This window comes from Lepidochelys kempii, chromosome 5 (genome assembly GCF_965140265.1).
Source record: "Lepidochelys kempii isolate rLepKem1 chromosome 5, rLepKem1.hap2, whole genome shotgun sequence".
Taxonomy (NCBI): Eukaryota; Metazoa; Chordata; order Testudines; family Cheloniidae; genus Lepidochelys; species Lepidochelys kempii.
In genome coordinates this window covers 70,131,061-70,153,628 of record NC_133260.1, presented here as the reverse complement: position 1 = coordinate 70,153,628, position 22,568 = coordinate 70,131,061, and the positions used below count along the sequence as shown (strand labels likewise).

General features: G+C 44.9%; 1 protein-coding gene across 2 annotated transcripts in view; it reads right to left on the bottom strand.

Moving 5' to 3' along the window:
* Positions 1-22,568, bottom strand: part of MAN2A1 (mannosidase alpha class 2A member 1) — a 207,814-nt gene that overhangs the window by 171,505 nt on the left and 13,741 nt on the right. The window lies entirely within an intron of this gene.

Below are 22,568 nucleotides of genomic sequence, written 5' to 3'. Positions count from 1 at the left end.
AGAGGGTATCAATTTAGAGAAAACTGACTTGTCACTAATGAATCAGAGATAGCACACAATTTCATAAGTTGACACCTACATGGGGCCAGGCTTTCATCTGTAGAGATCTGTTGACAGTAAGATCGCGATCACTCAAAAGGTTTATTCTTTTGTTTTAAGTAAGACAAAACAAATTAAAGATAGCTCAGTTTGTACTTATCATAGCTAATTTCTCATTTTATATACTACAGCATATTATGTAATTTATGGACAACAGCAAGAGTATAGAGACCAGTCGAGTGGCTTGGTTTAGACTGCCACAAAGCTTTGTCTGCACTGGACTCACCTTTCCTGAAACTTCACAATACTGATACTAGAGATGCAATTCAACTAGTAATTGTTGCTGCGGACACTCTGTATTGTAAATGAACTAACACCCTAAAAGCTACTGAGGGAAGGTCCAAGACGGGAAGGTCCAATATACCTTGGTGCTGATGCACACAGGTGGCTTCTATTTCACAAGGGTATTGTGTGAATAAAATTCACTGATTGTGAGGCACTCAATATACTGTTGAGGACCACATAAACACTCAGAGACTGAACATTCCTCAGCATAAAGCAAAGACCACGTAGCCTCACATCTAAGGCTTACAACATTTATACTGATCATTCAGTCCCTTCTCACAAAAACAAATACAACCTGACCTAATCTAAAACAAAAGCTCACTTATCTATAGTAATTTATTTTACAACTGGTTTGCATCCAGGCATACACTGCAGGAGTCACTTGCCTAAAGCCATGCAGGCACAAGCATAAATACCACATACCACCTAAGAGATCTTCCATGCTCTCTACAAGCAGAAGCCCTTCTGTTAGATGAGCCCCTAAATAAGAAGCGGAGACAGTAAGCGTGGCTTCAGGTGGCAATACAGTTTGAGAACAAGAGTCACCACAGGTAAGTAACCACTTGTTTCTTCTACATGGAGTTGCCCCCACAAAGCCCCAAGGTAGCAATGACCTCTTTGAGAAGGTGATCTGAGGACCTCCAATAACTCAAACTGAATCACTGTCTTCCCAAAACTCCTATCTGCCCTTCATGCATTGTCAAAAAGATACAATTAAAGTAGATATGACTCAAATGCCACACAGAACCCTAAAGATTTCAGTTAAGGGTACACAGCAACTACATTCTTTTAAGTCTGTCATCCCTTTAGATAAATAAGCCCTAAGGCATTCAGGCACAGAAGCATCAATAGGGTCAAAAGGATCAAGTTAGTTCATAACAGGACTAGATGCGGAGTCTTCTCCACTTACACAGATTGAGCCAAGATAGCTTGACCATTACATTTTTCTATGAAGGCCACAAAATAGTCTGATTAGCTATTACTTAGTACAAGGCCACTTAGAAAGCCAAAGTTGTTCTGACATAAAAGGCAAGTACTTTTGCCTCTCCAGGACAGTATGGGGTTATGGGAAAGGGGAAAAAGACAGGCTGTGATATTAGCTTATTCAGATGAAAGTGAAATATCACTTTTGTCAGATAGTGGTGTGAGGGGCAAGTACCACCTTCTCTTTGTGAAATATGGTTTAAGATTCATGAGGCTGTCTGTGTCTGCATCTCTAAGACCCTCCTGTCAAAGGTAACGGACACCAACTTTAATGAGTAGGAGGAAGAAAGTCTTAAGATCCATTAAATACTATTTCACCAGAACTCTGTCTGTCCTTCACAGCAATATGACAGGCAAAAATAGCGCTTAATAAATCTCTACAATTGCCAGGGACAGTAGAATAGAAGGATGGTCCAGCAGGCAGGGTCTTAGCCTAGGACTTGAGAGATGCAGGTTCAATTCCTTACTCCGATGTTTCCCAAACTTGGGATGCCGCTTGTTCAGGGAAAGCCCCTGGCAGGCCGGGCCAGTTTGTTTACCTGCCACGTCCGCAGGTTCGGCCAATCGCGGCTCCCACTGGCCGTGGTTAGCCGCTCCAGGCCAACGGGGCTGCGGGAAGCGGAGGTCAGTATGTCCCTTGGCCCGCGCCACTTCCTGCAGCCCCCATTGGCCTGCGGCAGCGAACCGTAGCCAGTGGGAGCTGCAACCGGCGGAACCTGCAGACACGCAGGTAAACAAACTGGCCCGGCCCGCCAAGGGCTTTCCCTGAACAAGCGGCGTCCCAAGTTTGGGAAACACTGCCTTACTCTATCACATATTTCCTGTGTGACCTTGGTAAGTCACTTAGTCTCTGTTCTGTTCAATTCCTTATCTGTAAAATGGGGGATAGCTACCTCAGAGTGTTTCGAAAATAAATACATTAAATTACTTAAAAATTGTGACACACTCAGATATTATGATAGTAGTAGTCATATCTTTTACTTTCTCCTTCTGTTAATGCTAACTGGAACCAAATAGGAAATCAAGTCAAGAGCTCTGCTTTGAACAAATTACTTAATAATTGCATTTGATCAGCACAACACTTAATGAAAGCCCTTCTGCACTACAATAGAACTATCTTGGTTTCCTCACAAGACCAGGACATTTTGCATAGGAATCCAATAACCATGTTGTTAGAATAAGTGACTTGAGATGCAGACACATGACTCTGCCAGACTACTGGGTCAAGGGAGCTGACTTAAAGGGGAAAACGAATGGCTGTTCTCTGGACAGAGCCAGCAGCTTTTATAAACAGCCTGCAGTGGTCAAGCAACTGTGTCTGAGCTCACTCGGGCTTAATCTTGCCCAATTTTCTTCAATATTCTGGTGGAAAGAGGAAATTGAGGAAAGACATAAAAGGAACCCAACATGCCTTAACATAAAAGAAAGGTGTTGGTATGCACCAAGGGTCCTTACCCACTCTCAGGCAGGACCCCAAATACCGGCTGCTCTGATTCATATCAAAAAAGTTTGTATCCGAAGGAGCCCCATTCCAAATATCAGAACAAACACATTGGGTTTGAGCCATCACTCAAGCTGATCCACAATCTTCCAATTCAGATCATCAACAATGGTATGTTGAGAGGTGGGCAGGTTATTGTTCTGCAGAAAGCTGCAGAAAGCAAACAAGACACTTCATTTCAGAAGCCTCATTCCTGGAGAGATGGCCAAGCATGACATGTGTTCAAGCAATATATTTTAACCATGCTGTCTGACAAACTGCACTAGATGTCATATGATCTATGGAGAAAAAAAAAAAAAATAAGAGCAGCCTGCTGGCCCTAGCTCTAACAAATTTATACAAAGTCTAGACTCCTGAGGTAACTGAAGACCACAAATGGTGGGGGCTCACAGATGCGTTCCTGAACACATCTGTGCCTGTCCTTATCTGAGAAGTAGACAAGAAGAAAGGCACCCATCTTTTCAAAACACACTCTCTAGTTGAGCCCACCACAGTAGAGAATCTCAATCCTATCAGGAGATAATGAGTACTTGATTTGTGAACCACATTTAACCACACTGGCAAGTGCTGTATCCGTAGACTTGCAAAGAAGGTGACAAGGGTGCAATATGCTATCAGACTGAATACCCTCTGGAAAATCCCACAGGGACTTTTAACATGGAACTGATGAAGGCCTAAATGACGACAGAGGCCGTGAAAGCAGCTGAACTCACCAAGCAGAGACAGTGAACTGGAGTTGCAAAGGGCTGGAAATACAATGCTCTTTTGCCCAACCTGCTGCAAGTCTGGAGCTTGCAAAGTAAAAAAACGTTCAAGCATAGAAGCATCTAGCTGAAGCAGGAAGGATTAAGGGTTATGGTTAAACAGCCCACACAGAGCAAAAGGGAAAGTATTAAGATTGTTTGCGTTATCCTACATGTGAATTTCCATTGTTTAAATGTTTATTTTTGAACTTTTGCTTTAAATACTAATCTTATTTTTGGGCAAACAGAAGCAGGTTATCATGGGAGTTTCTAAGGAGATACAGATCCTGTGCTTGGAAGGAAGAACCTAGGTATGCAGAGATTTTGGTCTATTTGTTGCAACTCTGGACATGCTGTGTGAATGGAATTTTTGTCTCACATCAGACGGGATGTTGGAAGTCTGAGTATTAATCTCTCCCTGTTAATGAGGGGCCATGCTGACCAGGTGCAAGGTGAACTCCTGATTATGCTATCAGAGCAGTTCGAGGGAGTTTTTAGATGGGAATTCAGGAATTCTCTTTCTACGTACATTTGTGCTTCAGAAACCATTATAATGGAAGTTTATTGTGACCCAGAAGGGATATACTATGTTTCTTGCCGAAACACAAGAGAGGCTTCCTCTGCATGAAGTGCAAGTTGATAGCCATATTGGAAAAAAAGAACTATGATCTTTAAGGACAGCTATTTACACTATGTAGCATTAGAAAGGCTGAAGAGTTCTTGGACAACTGGATTTGGACATCGCTACTGCAGATGTCACAAGAGAAGGAATTGGCTATGAATAAACAGGAGGGAACTGAGGAGATTTTGATCATGCAAGGAAAAGATAAGCAGGAGGCATTCAAAGCATGCTGAGGTCTCCAACTGCTATAAGTACTCAGAGTAGCAGCTGCAAAAAATTTCTCCGAACATCAGTGGAAGGGTGAGAATTCTGCGCAGGACATACCCAATGCAACCTACAAGGATGTCAAGCATGCCCACGAGACGTCAGACCATCCAAAGTCAACAATCTTCACTGAGGACTGGAAGTTGAGATTATCTAACATTCTACAAAAGGACAGAAGGATGATATCCTGTCTTCCTGAAGCAAAAACAAGGCAGTCAGATGCCACCAACAGAAGGTTGATTTTCCTTTTTGGTGGTTCGGGTTCTGTAGTTTCTGCATCAGAGTGTTGCTCTTTTAAGATTTCTGAAAGCATACTCCATGCCTCGCCCCTCTCAGATTTTGAAAGGCACTTCAGATGCTTAAACCTTGGGTTGAATGCTATAGCTACCTTTTGAAATCTGCTATTGGAACCTTCTTTGTTTTGTCAAATCTGCAGTGAAAGTGTTCTTAAATCAAACTTATGCTGGCCTAGTCATCCGAGACTACCATAACAAAACAATATATGGCAGGAGGCAGATAAAACCATGGAGCAGGAGACATACAAATTCTCTTCCCAGAAGTTCAGTCACAAATTTAATTAATGCTTTTTTTTTTTTTTTTAAAGCATCAGCATGGAAGCATGTCCTCTGGAATGGTGGTCAAAGCATGAAGAGGCATATGAATGTTTAGCATATCTGGCATGTAAATACCTTGCAATGCTGGCTACAAAAGTGCCATGTGAACGCCTGTTCCCACTTTCAGGTGACATTGTAAATAAGCAGCAGACAGCATTTATCTCCTATAAATGTAAACAAAACTTGTTTCTCTTAGAGTGGTAGCTGTGTTTGTCCGTATTAGCAAAAAGAAACTTGTGGCACCTTAGAGACTAACAAATTTATTTGAGCATAAACTTTCATGGGCTAAAACCCACTTCACTGGATGCATGCAGTGGAAAATACAGTAGGAAGATATAGATTATATACATTTTTTCTCAGAGAACATGAAAAAACAGAGTAATCAGTTAAGGTGAGCTATTATCAGCAAGAGAAAAATAAATCCTTTGTAGTGATAATCAGGATGGCCCATTTCCAAAAGTTGACAAGAAGGTGTGAGTAAAAGTAGGGGGGAAAAATAAGCATGGGGAAATAGTTTTTTGTTTGTGTAATGACCCATCCACTCCCAGTCTCTATTCAAGCCTAATTTAATGGTATCCAGTTTGCAAATTAATTCCAATTCAGCAGTTTCTCATTGGAGTCTGTTTTTGAAGTTTTTTTGTTGTAGTATTGCGACTTTTAGGTCTGTAATCAAGTGACCAAAGAGATTGAAGTGTTCTCCGACTGGTTTTTGAATGTTATCATTCCCGATATCTGATTTGTGTCCATTTATTCTTTTACATAGAGACTGTCCGGTTTGGCCAATGTACATGGTAGAGGGGCATTGCTGACAGATGATGGCATATATTACATTGGTAGATGTGCAGGTGAACGAGCCTCTGATAGTGTGGCTGATGTGATTAGGCCCTATGACTATGTCCCCTGAATAGATATGTGGACACAGTTGGCAACGGGCTTGCAAGGATAGGTTCCTGGGTTAGTGGTTCTGTTGTGTGGTATGTGGTTGTTGGTGAGTATTTGCTTCAGGTTGCGGGCCTGTCTGTAAGCAAGGACTGGCCTATCTCCCAAGACCTGTAACAGTGAGGGATCGTCCTTCAGGATAGGTTGTAGATCCTTGATGATGCACTGGAGAGGTTTTAGTTGGGGGCTGAAGATGACGGCTAGTGGCTTTCTGTTGCTTTCTTTGTTGGGCCTGTCCTGTAGTAGGTGACTTCTGGGTACTCTTCTGGCTCTGTCAACCTGTTTCTTCACTTCAGCAGGTGGGTATTGTAGTTTTAAGAATGCTTGATAGAGATCTTGCAGGTGTTTGTCTCTGTCTGAGGGGTTGCAGCAAATGCGGTTGTATTGTAGAGCTTGGCTGTAGACAATGGATCATGTGGTGTGGTCTGGATGAAAGCTGGAGGCATGTAGGTAAGTATAGTGGTCAGTAGGGTTCCGGTTTAGGGTGGTGTTTATGTGACCATCGCTTATTAGCACTGTAGTGTCCAGGAAGTGGATCTCTTGTGTGGACACATCCAGGCTGAGGTTGATGGTGGGATGGAAATTGTTGAAATCATGGTGGAATTCTTCAAGGGCTTCTTTTCCATGGGTCCAGATGATGAAGATGTCATCAGTGTAGCACAAGCAGAGTAGGGGCATAAGGAGAAGAGAGCTGAGGAAGCGTTGTTCTAAGTCAGCCATAAAAATGTTAGCATACTGTGGGGCCATGCGGGTACCCATAGCAGTGCTGCTGACTTTAAGGTATACATTGTCCCCAGATGTGAAATAGTTGTGGGTGGTACAAAGTCACAAATTTCAGCCACCATGTTTGCCGTGACATTATCGGGGATACTGTTCCTGACAGCTTGTAGTCCATCTTTGTGTGGAATGTTGGTGTAGAGGGCTTCTACATCCATAATGGCCAGTATGGTGTTTTTAGGAAGATCACCAATGGATTGTAGTTTCCTCAGGAAGTCAGTGGCATCTCGAAGATAGCTAGGAGTGCTGGTAGAGGAGGGCCTGAGGAGGGAGTCTACACAGCCAGAAATCCTGGATGCCCCATCATCTCAGGCATCGGCACCCTAACAGCAGGATTGTCTGGCTATGTAGACTGTTACACCTTCTTGTCAACTGTTGGAAATGGGCCATCCTGATTATTACTACTGTCAAAGTTTGACTCAGACTCACAATTTATCAGACCACTCTGTTTTATTAGCAAAGCTGCTCTGCTAATACATTTAGAAGTGAGCCCCCCGAGTGGGGCTTGTGTCTTTGAATTTATACAGTTTTTTGGAGAACAAGTTACAGAGAAGTTACAGACAAAAGAAGAAAAAGATTTGTCACCACCCTTCGAGATCCCTGAGACCAATCACGTATCTTCAATTACCTGCCACCCTTAACAATCTCCTTTAACAGCTTCCAGTTAACTAATTGCCCTTCACACCTTCCATTCTGATGCCTGCTTCTTAGATGTGCTGGCTCTATCTTAATTGCTTCTCCATTCAAAAGCTAACTGTCCCTACGTGTGCTCCCTCAGATACTTTTAACATGTTTTGGCATGCCCTCTCATATACAATGTATCCAGCATGTCCCCTTATACAATGTTATACTTCCACAATCCCCCCTTTTGGTCAAGGCTACGCCCATGACCAATGACTTACTGGATTCCATACATCAATCGTTCTTTTTCATTACTTTCAGTGGTGACATTTAACAACATTAGATTAGCACTCTGGTTAGGGGTAACCTGATGGATGGTGTGTCTTGTGCAGTTTTGGATACAAGAAATCAATTGAAAACACACAAAGATTATTAGAATTCCAAATAGGATAGTCAGGATTCCTTGAAACAACCAGTTTCCCAGACTAGAGAAATTGAATAAGTTACTTATCCATTTCCACAAGGAACTTGGTTCTTCGTGGGGAAGGGATGCAATTTGCTCCAGATGGCTAGCACGATTTATTACCTCATTAGTATTATCAGGTATGTATACACAGCATTCTGTTCCAATTAGAGCACAGGTCCCTCCTTTGGCTGCCAGTATTATATCTAATGCCCGACGGTTTTGGAGGGCCAGTTGTCGGACCGCTCCTGCTTCTTTGGCTAGAGCTTTTAAGCTGTCTCCTGTTTCATTGGCCATGATCTCAATCACCGCTTGTAACCTTAAAAGCCTTTTTGCATGGTGGATTACCCCCCCTACTGGGACTAAAGAAATGCCAACAGCTTCTTCCCAAGTTAGGGGGCTTATCTTATCCACATACCGTTTAGCATCTGGCAAGTCCCTCCTTTTTCACCTGAAATTACGGAGGCGATTTCGTGGGAGGGATTGAAGCACCCGGAATTGTGGGAAAAGCTGAGCAGGATAACAGATACCTGACCAATTTGCTGGTAACACAGTGTAAGCATTTTCCCCACAAACCCAATGATGTCCCATTAAAGCTGGGAAGGGTTGACTGCAACCCTTTGACATGTAAGAATTTACGAAGGAGGAATAGTATCCCACAAAGGGCACAGGATGATTTTCACTGGGAGAAGAGGTAGCATTCACATGACATTTGTAGATGGTGCTGTTTTTCTCAGGGAGGCTGTAGGGGGAGCAAGAGATTGAATCTTTGGTTTGATCCCAGGTTGAGAGGAAGTTTATCTTTCCATACCCGGTTCACCATTCTCCAACCTTGTTTGAATAGTCCCATACACCATGGGACACGATGTACTGGAGACAGCTGCTCCTCCCTAGATTCAGCCCTGTCCCATTACACACCCAGCACCATTGGCCCTTTCCTTTCACCACACTTATAAGTTTAGGAACATATGTTTTTCCCAGCCCCCAAGTGTCATTTTCCTTCCATGTCCTTTTAAGTGGATAGGGTTCTCCAGCAAGCTCTGAGGAATTCAAAGGGATTGCCATGGTGGGGATACTAGCTTGTGAGTGAGCTGGGATGTGGCTGCAGACCCAGCAATTAGAAATATTCAGGATCTGGGCTATCTGCACCTGTTGTTGGATGAAAGAATTGTCACTGTCACTCTGGATTCCCCAGACCCTTAGGACACAGTAGCTGAAGATTAAGCTTCTCAAAGGACACATGTTGGAAGCAGGACCCTTTCTGGTTCCGACAACCCCTTTCGAGGGAACCGCAGTCACAGTTTTACGTCCACCAGGCAGCAGGCGCTAGGCTCGCTACTGCTTCTTGTTTGTTGGATCCTGCTGTCTGCTTACCCTCTGCTTCTGGCAACCCTTACAAGAGCGCAGATTGTAAGGTATTGCAGGCTGTTCCTCTGTCTTCTGGGGTTGAAGCTGGTTCTGCGTGGTCTTGCAGAGGTGCTTGGTCTCCTTGAGGTGGCGCTGGCTTACACTGTGAGGCGTGGATCCATGCAGCGATGCCGGATAATTTCATTGCTGTCTGGGTGGTGAGCAGTACCTGGTATGGATCCTTCCACCGGGGTTCCAAGGCGTGCTTCCGAAGGTGGTGCCGCAGGTAGACCCAATCACCAGGCTCAAGAGAGTGACAGGCAGCAGAGGTGGGTTCCGTCGGCCAAGCTGCTCGCACCTGCGAATGGGAGGAGCTCACAGCTTGCATTAACCCTTTGCAGTACTGGAGGAGCGTGCTGTGAGTTAGGTTTAGGTCTGGGGCTGGGGTAATAGTAGCCATTGTTCGCATAGGGCATCCCATGATGATTTCAAATGGACTCAATTTGTGTCTCTGGGATGGGGATAACCGAATTTCCATAAGGGCCAGTGGTAAAGCAGCTGGCCAGTTTAACCCTGTGGAACTACAGATTTTTGCCAGCTTATTTTTAGGCACACCATTTCGCCTTTCAACTGCCCCTGCACTCTGTGGATGGTAAGGGCAGTGCAACAGGTGGGTGACATGTAATTCCTGGTTTAGATGTTGAACAATTTTTCCAGTAAAATGTGTTCCCCGGTCATTAGACAAAGTGGCAGGAATTCCCTTGGTAGGGATAATGTGGTTTAACAGACATTTTGCAATGGACAATGAATCAGCTTTGCGACATGGAAAGGCTTCAATCCAACCCGAAAACAGACATATTATAACTAAAATGAATTCATATTTCTGACACTTTGGCATTTGTACAAAATCAAGTTGCCAGTGTAAGAAAGGTGCTTGAGGCAAACCCCGGAACCCTTGTGTTACTTTTACAGATTTGCCTACATTGTGGCTTTGACAAGTAACACAAGCGGCACAGTGGCGGGTTGCAAAGGAGCTGAAATGGGGAGCCTACCACCCTGCCTTACTTATAGCAGAGACCATCCCCTCCTTGCCGACATGCGAAACACCATGTAGCAGGGCGGCTAGAGACAGGTAGAGTGAGAGGGGGGCTACAAAGGTACCGGTGGGCGATCGCCAAAGGGAATCAGAATGCAAAGAGCAACCCAAAGCACTCCAGGAGTCTCTCTCTGTTTCTGGGGCAGAATCCTGGAGCTGAGCGAGATGAAACAGGGATGGTGGCGTTACAGAGACAGAGAGGGGACCAAGAAACGTTCTGGTGAAGGTTTTATAGTGGCGGCATGTTTTGCAGCAGCATCAGCAAGTGCATTACCTTTTGCCACCTCGGTGTCTGCCGCTGAGTGGCCAGTACACTTAACAATTGCTAAGGCAGACGGTAGTAAAACTGCATACAGGAGGGCGGCAATGTAGGGGCCATTCTTGATAGGGGTACCAGTAGAGGTAAGAAAACCTCGAGCCTGCCAGAGGGCGCCAAAGTCATGCACAACCCCAAAGGCATACCGAGAATCAGTAAAAATAGTGGCAGAGAGCCCCTCGGCTAGAAAGCAGGCACGGGTTAGAGCAATCAGTTCAGCCACCTGGGCAGAGGTCACAGAGGGTAAGGGCGCAGCTTCTATGGTTTCAGAGAGAGAGACCACAGCGTACCCTGCAAGAAGGTGGCCTTGGTCATTTCTATAACAGGACGCATCAGTAAATAATACCAGGTCAGAGTTAGGGAGAGGTACATCTGAAAGGTCGGGGTGCGGGACAGTGATAGCGGAGACAGTTGCAAGGCAGTCATGGGGTTCACCATCACTAGGTAAAGGAAGGAGGGTAGCAGGGTTTAACCGGGAGCAGCACTTAATAGTGATATGTGAAGCTGAAAGCAGCAAAAGTTCATACCTAGTGAAGCGAGCAGAGGAGAGGTGAGCAGTGTTGCGTTGCAGAAGGAGAGTTTTCACAGAATGGGGAACCATGAGAGTGAGAGGAGAGCAGAGGACAAGGAACTCAGACATCTCGACCAGGCGCGCTGCAGCAGCTACAGCGCGCAGGCAAGGGGGTAAACCCTGGGCTACAGGGTCCAAGGTTGCAGAAAAATAAGCCACCGGGCAATTTCTGTCACCGTGCTCCTGAGTAAGAACCCCGAGGGCACAAGCAGATTGTTCGTGACAGAAAAGGGTAAAAGGCTTGTCATAATTAGGTTTCAGAGTAACAGCCGTGTTAGTCTGTATTCGCAAAAAGAAAAGGAGTACTTGTGGCACCTTAGAGACTAACCAATTTATTTGAGCATGAGCTTTCGTGAGCTACAGCTCACTTCATCGGATGCATACCGTGGAAACTGCAGCAGACTTTATATACACACAGAGAATATGAAACAATACCTCCTCCCACCCCACTGTCCTGCTGGTAATAGCTTATCTAAAGTGATCATCAGGTTGGGCCATTTCCAGCACTTGATTATCATGCACATTGTGTAAAGAGTTGTCACTTTGGATGGGCTATCACCAGCAGGAGAGTGAATTTGTGTGGGGGGGTGGAGGGTGAGAAAACCTGGATTTGTGCTGGAAATGGCCCAACCTGATGATCACTTTAGATAAGCTATTACCAGCAGGACAGTGGGGTGGGAGGAGGTATTGTTTCATATTCTCTGTGTGTATATAAAGTCTGCTGCAGTTTCCACGGTATGCATCCGATGAAGTGAGCTATAGCTCACGAAAGCTCATGCTCAAATAAATTGGTTAGTCTCTAAGGTGCCACAAGTACTCCTTTTCTTTTTGTCATAATTAGGTAACCCTAAGGCAGGGGCAGAGGCTAAATTCTGCTTAAGGGAGATGAAAGCAGCATTTGCTTCAAGTGGCCATGGCATGGGGTTAGGTATAGAGGATCGAGTGAGTTCTTCGAGTGGTTTAGCCAGAGAAGCATATTGGGGAATCCATTGCCTACAGAACCCTGTCATGCCTAAGAATTTTCTGACCTGGCGTGGAGAGCAAGGCTGGGGAAAGCGAAGGATGGCTTGTACCCGGGCTGGAGAGAGTGTACGGGAGCCCTGGGAGAGAAGGAAGCCTAGGTATGTGACAGAGGTTTGGCAGAGCTGCAATTTTGTGCGAGAAGCCTTATGACCCTTTTAGAGTAATAGCCGTGTTAGTCTATATTCGCAAAAAGAAAAGGAGTACTTGTGGCACCTTAGAGACTAACCAATTTATTTGAGCATGAGCTTTCGTGAGCTACAGCTCACTTCATCGGATGCATACCGTGGAAACTGCAGCAGACTTTATATATACACAGAGAATATGAAACAATACCTCCTCCCACCCCACTGTCCTGCTGGTAATAGCTTATCTAAAGTGATCATCAGGTGGGCCATTTCCAGCACAAATCCAGGTTTTCTCACCCTCCACCCCCCCACACAAATTCACTCTCCTGCTGGTGACAGCCCATCCAAAGTGACAACTCTTTACACAATGTGCATGATAATCAAGTTGGGCTATTTCCTGCACAAATCCAGGTTTTCTCACATCCCCCCCACCCCCATACACACACAAACTCACTCTCCTGCTGGTAATAGCTCATTCAAACTGACCACTCTTCAAGTTTAAATCCAAGTTAAACCAGAACATCTGGGGGGGGGGGGGTAGGAAAAAACAAGAGGAAACAGGCTACCTTGCATAATGACTTAGCCACTCCCAGTCTCTATTTAAGCCTAAATTAATAGTATCCAATTTGCAAATGAATTCCAATTCAGCAGTTTCTCACTGGAGTCTGGATTTGAAGTTTTTTTGTTTTAAGATAGCGACCTTCATGTCTGTGACTGCATGACCAGAGAGACTGAAGTGTTCTCCGACTGGTTTATGAATGTTATAATTCTTGACATCTGATTTGTGTCCATTTATTCTTTTACGTAGAGACTGTCCAGTTTGACCAATGTACATGGCAGAGGGGCATTGCTGGCACATGATGGCATATATCACATTGGTGGATGTGCAGGTGAACGAGCCTCTGATAGTGTGGCTGATGTTATTAGGCCCTGTGATGGTGTCCCCTGAATAGATATGTGGACACAGTTGGCAACGGGCTTTGTTGCAAGGATAAGTTCCTGGGTTAGTGGTTCTGTTGTGTGATATGTGGTTGTTGGTGAGTATTTGCTTCAGGTTGCGGGGCTGTCTGTAGCTATTACCAGCAGGACAGTGGGGTGGGAGGAGGTATTGTTTCATATTCTCTGTGTATATATAAAGTCTGCTGCAGTTTCCACAGTATGCATCCGATGAAATGAGCTGTAGCTCACAAAAGCTCATGCTCAAATAGATTGGTTAGTCTCTAAGGTGCCACAAGTACTCCTTTTCTTCTTATGACCCTTGTTCGCTAAAGCTGTGAGAAGTGTTAGTGAATCAGTTTCTGAGGCAGACAGAGAGGGGGAGCACAGGAGTAAGTCATCCACATATTGGATCAGTGTGGATCCTGATGGGAAAACCAGATTAGCGAGATCCCTGGCTAGGGCTTGAGAAAAATAGGATGGACTCTCTGTATACCCCTGGGGAAGGGTAGTTCATGTATATTGCTGACTCTTGTAGGAGAAGGCAAAGAGATACTGGGATTCAGAGTGAACTGGGACAGAGAAGAAAGCGGAGCATAAATCAACAGTAAAGCGGGTTGCATTTGGAGGAATAGACGCTAGTATTGTAGCAGGGTTAGGAACCACTGGAAAAGAAGGTATGACAATACGGTTAATAGCTCGAAGGTCTTGAACAGATCGCCACGATTTGCCATCCGCCTTTTGAACTGGGAGGATAGGGGTGTTACAGGAGCTGGAACAAGGGACAATAATTCCTTGTTCTTTTAATGCAGATATAACTGGAGCAATCCCAGCCTCTGCCTCAGGATTCAAAGGATACTGAGACAGGCGAGGCAGAGGTTTGGAATTGTCTACAGTAATCCGAACTGGGTCAGTATTTAATCGGCCCACTTCAGATGGGTGAGATGGCCATAGGGAGGAAGGAACCTGGGAGATTAGGTGCTCTAGGGACGGAGTTAAGAGACAGCAAGGGACCGGAGTGGAGAGGGAAGTTTCAGACAGCAGGGAGGCTACAGAATCACATAAGGAAGACTGAGGGATCTGCAGATAGACACCATCTGGGGAGCAGTAAATAGAACAGCCAAGTACCGTCCCAGAAGGTTTGCAGGGGTGGAATCAGAGAGGAGGAATGCATGCTCCTCAGAGAGGGGACCGACCTGAGCAGACAAAGGTTTTGAGAGGGGAAAAGAGGTAGGGATCCCTGTAATGCCAACAGCAGACACAGATTTTCCAGATCGGGGAACCTCAGGCAAGTCAGTGGTGTGGATTGTAGAAAGAGAAGCTCCAGTATCAACAAAGAAAGGGAGAGAGAGATCATTTACAGTCAGGACACATTCTCCAGTAGGAGACAGAGGTAATAAGGGAGCTAAAACTTTGTGAGGTTCCCCAGCATCCCATCATTGTTGGGGTGAAAAATAGGGTTGGGGATCAGCTGGAGGAACCAGCAGGGGATTCACTTGATTTCCCATACAATTATTAGGTCGTCTTGGACACTCTTTTTTCCAGTGTCCAGGTTGTTTACAGTAGTTACAAACCCCAGTTAATCCAGCCCCCCGCCCCCTTCCGCAACCCCGTCCCTGTCCCCGGTGCGGTCTGCTTAGTCCTGAATAATGCTGTATCTGCAGAGCCATTAACTTTTGGGAGGACTGTTCCTCCTTTCCTTTTAAAGTGCGGTGGCAATGCTCTGCTACTGCCAGCAATTTGTCCATGGTTTCAGTCTCCCATCCCACACCTATTTGTTTTAACATGCTGCCTGTAGCAGGGAGAAGACCATCAACAAATGCATGTGCCAAGGCCCCCTGCCCATTTATATCTTGTATTCCTTGTAATCCTCTTGTATTCCTGAATGTTGTAGGAAAATATCAGTTAGCTGGGACCTATAGTTGCCTGGACTTTCTCCTTGCCCTTGCTTACAGCAACGTATTGCTGTCCAGTTTGTTTTAGGAGACCACACTTTGGGAATGGCTTGATTCAGGCGCTTCCAAAGAGCCATACACCGGTCTCTGTATGCCGAATCTGGGCCAGTACTTTTTATGGTTGAGTGGCGTGCCTCAGCTGGCCAGTCTGCGGCAGCCAACCATTTTTCATAATAACTGGCAGGAGCTAACAATTTACACAGTTGGAGGAGATCTGTCTCAGAGGGTTCATAGGTTTCACAGATTAACAGAAACTCCTCAGCAAATTTGACAGAGTTTTCCTGTGGTTTGGGAAAACTTTTAACTATAGATAGAAGTTCCGTACGAGTCCAGTGCTTATAATCCCATATGGACTCACTTTCTCCAATCTTAAGGACTCGTAAGGGTGCCACAACAGTTTGATCAGTCTCTCTCATTAACCTCCCATCAGGTTCTCTTTTCCAAGAAGAGATGTCAAGAGAATCTTTGCAGTCTGCTTTGGATTTCTTCTTCATAATATTTTGCAGAGCTGCGAGGCCAATGAGGGTATCTTCTTCACTTTCATTATCTGTAGTCACTGAAGATTTTTCCTTTTCTGATTTCTTATTTGCGCAGGAGTATGGTGGGGGTCGGGTTTGATCCGGATCATTGCACAGGACTGGGCAAAGGGGAGCGCTAGGACTAGTGGTGGGAGAGACTGCATCCAATTGAACTGTTAGTTTTTTGATAGAATTTTTGAGAGAGGTGAGTTTTGACTCAGTCCATCTACGATTTGCCTCTTCCCACCACTGTATGAAGCAGTCTACTTCTCCTCTCTCCAATTTGGTTTTTGGGAGGACGAGTTTGCTTTTTAAAGCGTCCACTCGATCCTTGTCCCAAGAACCTAACAGTGGCCACTGTAATTTGGGGTTCTCTAAAGCTAATTTGGACCATTTTTCAAGAAACCTACAAGAGTCTGGACCCCTCCTAAAGTAATAAAATAAGCTGGAGTTCCCTTAGGGAACTGTTCTACCTTAGACTTCTGATTACCCATCCAGGAGGACTTCACACAGCACTCACACAAGAAGGAAATTTGGGCTCAGCAGAGCGGTACCCGGTGCAACACACAGAAAGGAGCCCACAGGCTACTGCCTCAACTGCCCTTGCTTTCACACCAGGGGTTATACCCAAGGCGTGGTGCGGCTGCAGCTGTGCAGATTCCACTTATTCAGACCGTGGGACGGGGACCCCTTGGTCAGCCAGTCTCCGGACAGAGATGGCTCCCAGATTCACACACACACCACGGGGAAGACGGATAGACACAAAGACAAGACAGTCCTCAAACCGGTTAAAGCACAAAAATAATAATTACCTGAGACGTCTGATTCCAGAAGCTGGATCCAAAGACCCCTACCCGAACAGAGTGGGAACCAACAAGTTCAATGGCGTAGACTGCGCTGCTGCTGTGTACCTTTCTGTCTTGTGGAGCATCGCTTGGACTAAGCGTCCAGGCGCCGGCTGCCACGATCATCCTGCAAGGCAGTCAGGGATCACACAGCCTCAGTGAAGCCGCTTGCCATCTCGGTGGGACCTCCAAATTGTCAAAGTTTGACTCAGACTCACAATTTATCAGACCACTCTGTTTTATTAGCAAAGCTGCTCTGCTAATACATTTAGAAGTGAGCCCCCCGAGTGGGGCTTGTGTCTTTGAATTTATACAGTTTTTTGGAGAACAAGTTACAGAGAAGTTACAGACAAAAGAAGAAAAAGATTTTAGTCACCACCCTTTGAGATCCCTGAGACCAGTCACATATCTTCAATTACCTGCTACCCTTAACAATCTCCTTTAACAGCTTCCAGTTAACTTAACTAATTGCCCTTCACACCTTCCATTCTGATGCCTGCTTCTTAGATGTGCTGGCTCTATCGTAATTGCTTCTCCATTCAAAAGCTAACTATCCCTACGTGTGCTCCCTCAGATACTTTGTAACATGTTTTGGCATGCCCTCTCATATACAGTGTATCCAGCATGTCCCCTTATACAACGTTATACTTATACAGTGTTATACTTCCACACTACAAAAGGTTTTTTTTTCTCCTGCTGATAATAGTTCACCTTAACTGATTACTCTCGTTATAGTTTGTATAGCACCATCCATTTTTTCATGTTCTCTGTGTATGTATTGTGACAAAGTTCCTCCTCTGTCTTGAAGAGTTCTGAGCTTATTGGCAGATTTGCTTGCCTCACTTTTCCGAGTGGCTCAAACCTGCCAACCTTCCCCTCTGGTGGGACTCACAGTCCAGGTCAACTCCTCCTGTATCCAATAGGGAGTTGGAGTTATGGGGGGAACCCAGGCCCACCCTCTACTCCAGGTTCCAGCCCAGGGCCCTGTGGATCACAGCTGTCTATAGTGGTTTGTGTAACAACTGTGTGACAGCTACAACTCCCTGGGCTACTTCCCCATGGCCTCCTCCCAACACCTTCTGTATCCTCACCACAGGACCTTCCTCCTGATGCTAGATAGCATTTGTACTCCTCAGTCCTCCAGCAGCACCCCCTCTCACTCTCAGCTCCTTGCGCACCCCACACTGACTGAAGTGAGGTCCTTTTTAAACCAGGTGCCCTGAATAGTCTGCCTTAATTGATTCTAGCAGCTTAATTGGCTCCAGGTGTCCTAATTAGCCTGTCTGCCTTAATTGGTTCCAATAAGTTCCTGATTGTTCTGGAACTGCCCTTTACCTTATCCAGGGAAAAGGGACCTGCTTTACCTGGGGCTAATATATCTGCCTTCGATCACTCTCCTGTCGCCATCTGGCCCGACCCTGTCACAATATATATCTTTCTACCATATTTTCCACTGCATGCAGCTGATGAAGTGGGTTTTAGCCCACGAAAGCTTATGCCCAAATAAATTTGTTAGTTTCTAAGGTGCCACAAGTACTCCTCATTCTTTTTACTTTTTTTAGTTAATTGCGTGAGTTATCTGAGATCAATCAACAGCCCTAGTTGTAACTAAGGGTACGAACACAATTCCTCTGTGCAAAAGCAAGGAAATACTGAGTAGGAATAAGTGAGATGGTACTATCTCTGTAAACAGCATTAGTGAGACCATTTTGTCCAGTTCTGCTGCCCACACTTCAAAAAAATATATATATGTAAAAACTGAAGGGGTTCAGAAAACAGCTACATGAATGATTTGAGACTTGGAAAACATGCCTTATAGTGAGAGATTAAGTAGCTTAATCTTTTATCTTATCCAAGAGATGATTAAAGGGTAATCTTTAAATCAAGATGTGACTGGAATCCCAGGGGAGCCAGCTGAGGTCAGGCAATCCCCAAAGCTGGTGAATATTCTAATACTTATATTTACCACGCCAGCACAAAACAGCTTCTAGTATACCCACTCATGTCAAAATTATGAGGATTAATGAAAACCTTATTCATCATATAAAAAAGGTTCTGCCAATCCCAGAGGACTAGACACACAACCTCCCAGGTCAATGAATATTCCAGATCTTACCAAAAAACAGACACTTATAGCCCATTCTTATCAACTAAACTAAAATTTATTTAAAAAAAGAAAGTGTTGGTTAAAACAAAAATCAGTGTACATAGACAAAAGTACAATCTTGAGATTCAGATTCATACCAGAGATGCTGAGCTCTGTAGATGCAAAGAGTTCTTTCAGAAATAGTCCATAGGTTACAGTCCAATGCTTATATTCAGAGCAGTCATCGGAACTGGGATCTCTGTCCTTATGGCTTAGGCTTCCCCTGCATGAAACCTCAAGCAGATCTGAGGTGACAGGATCAAGACCCAAGCCAATTTTTATATAGTTTCAGGCCTTCTTTGACAGATTGGAGTCCCTCTGTGAACAACAGGCACTCATTTCCTAAGCATCTCTGGTAATTATTCACACAGATTAACAAAAGGAAACTGCCTATTTTTCCACCATTTGCAGGTGGTTTGCTATACATTTTAAAGAGATGAATACAGCGATATCCTAGGTTTACAGTTCATTTAAATGTTAAGATGTTCTTTTGGTCTCTGAATTAACAGAATACAGTACAGACAGGGGCTGTTTGACTACACTGTTGACCATTACCAATATATATGTAAATATACAAAAATACAAACATTATCTATCCATATGTTTTTAAGGGTTGAATTTGTGTTATTTATCCTGAAGGATGCTTAACCCTTTCTGGTCATGCGTCACACAAGGCAACGTCTCTCTAAAAGGTATGATTTAGTTCAACCAGAACTTGGGCTAAATTCTCCAACCTGTCTGATGCAGAAGCCTAGATTAGATTATTGTGACGAACAGGGCAATTTCCAGCTATATCCTTGAAAAAATCTTATTGAATTACATTTAAGTATCTTTGGACTCTATAGTATCAATTGAAAAACGTATACATTATTGTGAGATTGGATGCAACTTCTCTAGTGGGGAAATGTGGCCAATGTAAACCTTGAAAAATGTTATGAGCTTCAAAGGGAACTATTTTAAACAATGTGCCAGGCAAGAAGTAATTTTTGGACAAACAAAATTAAGTGGGTTTCCTAGGAAATTCCTGGGGGGTGAATGCTAATACCCACCACCAGACCCAACTCTGGAAGCTATACCCTGAGGAGACATACAAGAGAGACTTGATTTATTCATGAGTGTGCTTGTTCTGAGCTGCTATGAACTTGTAACCATAGAAAACTAGGAGTTGCCCACTTTCTGATTACAGAAAAACAAACACCCTTGCCCCACCCCCGGCCCTGACCACTCACTCCATCTCCCCTCCCTCCATCACTAGCTCTCCCCCACCCTCGCTCACTCATTTTCACTGGGCTGGGGCAGGGGATTTGGGTGTGGGAGGGGGTGAGAGCTCCAACTGGGGGTGTGGGCTCCGGGGTGGGGCCAAGGATGAGGGGTTTGGGGTGCATGGGGGACTCCAGGCTGGGGGAGGGGGTTGGGTGTAAGGGTGGTTTGAGGGCTCCGGCTGAGGGTTCGGGCTCTGGGGTGGGGTTGGGGATGAGGTGTTTGGGCTGCAGGAGGGGATGCGGGCTCTAGGAGGAAGTTTGGATGTGGGAGGGGGCCGGGGTGCAGGCTCCAGGTAGCACTTACCTAAGGCAGCTCCTGGAAGCAGCCGCGACGTACCTCCAGCTTCTAGGCGCAGAGGTGGCCGGGAACTCCGCAAGTGCCACCCCTGCACCTCCCATCAGCCATCAGTTCCCAGCCAATGGAAGCTGCGGAGCTGGTGCTCGGGGTGGCAACCACGCCACAAGCAGAGGCAGCGCACGGAGCCCACCTAGCTGCCCCAGTGCCTAGGAGCCTGAAGGACAAGCCAGCTGCTTCCAAGAGCCACGTGGAGTTGGCCACTACGGCTAACCAGACTTTTAGTGGCCCGGTCAGCTGTGCTGACCAGAGTCACCAGGGTCCCTTTTCGACCAGGCATTCCGGTCAAAAACCGGCAACCTGGCAACCCTATAGAAAACCCCCATGGTAAGGTTTGAAGGACTGACTCCTGCCAGAGCCCCTGCTGGAGTTGGGGAGGAAGGGTGATCTCTGGGAAGCTTATCTGCATGCTTGGAGGTTCTTTTATTGTTTTTGGTATGTTTTCTCTGTAACACTTTCACCTTAAGAAGAATTCTTATAAGCAGGCCTGTTTAGGTAGTCTGGCCTGCTGGTGAATAACACAGACAGTATAGGAAAGGAACAGGGCAGCCTGGAAAAACCTTGCTTCTGAAGCAGAGAGATACGTGTCTCCGCCCAAGAGAGGTGGGGGAGCCAGAAGCCTAAAAGTCATTGCCTTAAAAAAGTGATTACACAGAGTGGAACTGCAAGTGTAGTTGAGCCGAACTGTGACAATTATCAAAATGATTCTATTAATGTTTCCAGTTTTGACAACTTTTCTAAAACTGCAGTGCTCTTAAAACTTTTCCCCCTACCCTCTGCTACCAGTGTTGATGTATATTTATAACCTTATTACTAGCTTAATTAAGTTTTTTGTCTGATAACCTTAGAATGTATTATACTTGTGTAGATTACTGATTTTAAACTATGAATATATTTCTCTCTATAGGTGAAGCATTAATATAGTATGAACTACTACCAGGATCCCGGAGGGGTTTATAAGTATTGTAATAGGTACAGCAGCAATTACAGATGTTGTTATGCCTACATTTAAGTTATCAAGAGTCAAGTGTTTCTTGGACATTGTTGCTGTAAAGAGACTGACTTCTAGATGCTTCTCTGGGATACAGACTTCACAAAATTTAATCTTTGCATACAGGATCTACAGCCGCACCAGACGTCCAAAATAACACAGCGTTCAGAACTGAATAATCCAGAGTAGGCCTCAGGTTCTCCTGCTCTTTAAAAGTAACCACACAATTTTTCCAAAAAGTAGCCAAAGATCCCATTCCTCACTGATCACTAAAATAAACTTAACTTGTAGGATATGACTTTAAAAGATGCTGAACACCCAGAGCCCACAATAAAATAAACCGAACAAGTGGGTATTAATCACTTTTGGAAGGTCAAGCCCCAGTTTCTAGGCCAATTTTTGAGACATAAATATTCCAAAAAAACAAACAGTTCTCAAAAAAAGATACAGTATCCAAGATTTATTTTCTTCTTCAAAATTCCACCTCTTACACATGCACTGTCTCCCCTCAAAAAAAAATCTCACCTCTGCCATTCATCTCTAAAAGCAGCATACAGGAGAAGTTTCCATAATTCCATTCAAGTGGTTCAATTTCAGAAAAGTTTGAGAGTAGGATGGAAGAAGAGTAAAAAAAAAAAAAATCAACCAACCCAACACACACCTGTAGAGCCTACTATATTTCCAAAGTATAATCAGTTAGAGCTTAACCCGACAGGACCTGACCACAAGTACCAGGTTTGGGTCAGGTCATGTCTAAAAACAATCTCTGATCATCTTCTGTTGCCTGCGTGTTTGGTGCAGCAGCAGCAGCGTGCCTCACTCCTGCCAATACCAACTCAGAAGTCGCAGCGCCTCTCATTTCATAGCGCAGCAAAGCAGCAACGACCATCAGGAGCAGGGCACACAGCTGCCACCACACCAACTCCACCAGCAGAAGGCATCCAGAGATGGATCATGGGCATGGGGAGCGGAAAATCCCATCAGGCCAAGCCTGAGGACCAAGAGGCAGTGGCAGCACTGACACAGATTCAGGGAGAAGAGTCAGGTTTCGGTCAGGTCTGAAATGGACTTGACACGCTCGAGTCAGGCTTTAAAAATAGGCCCGAGCAGACCTAAATAATCTGTATTAATGTTTGATAATAAATTATCAGAATTTAAGCACCTAGATGG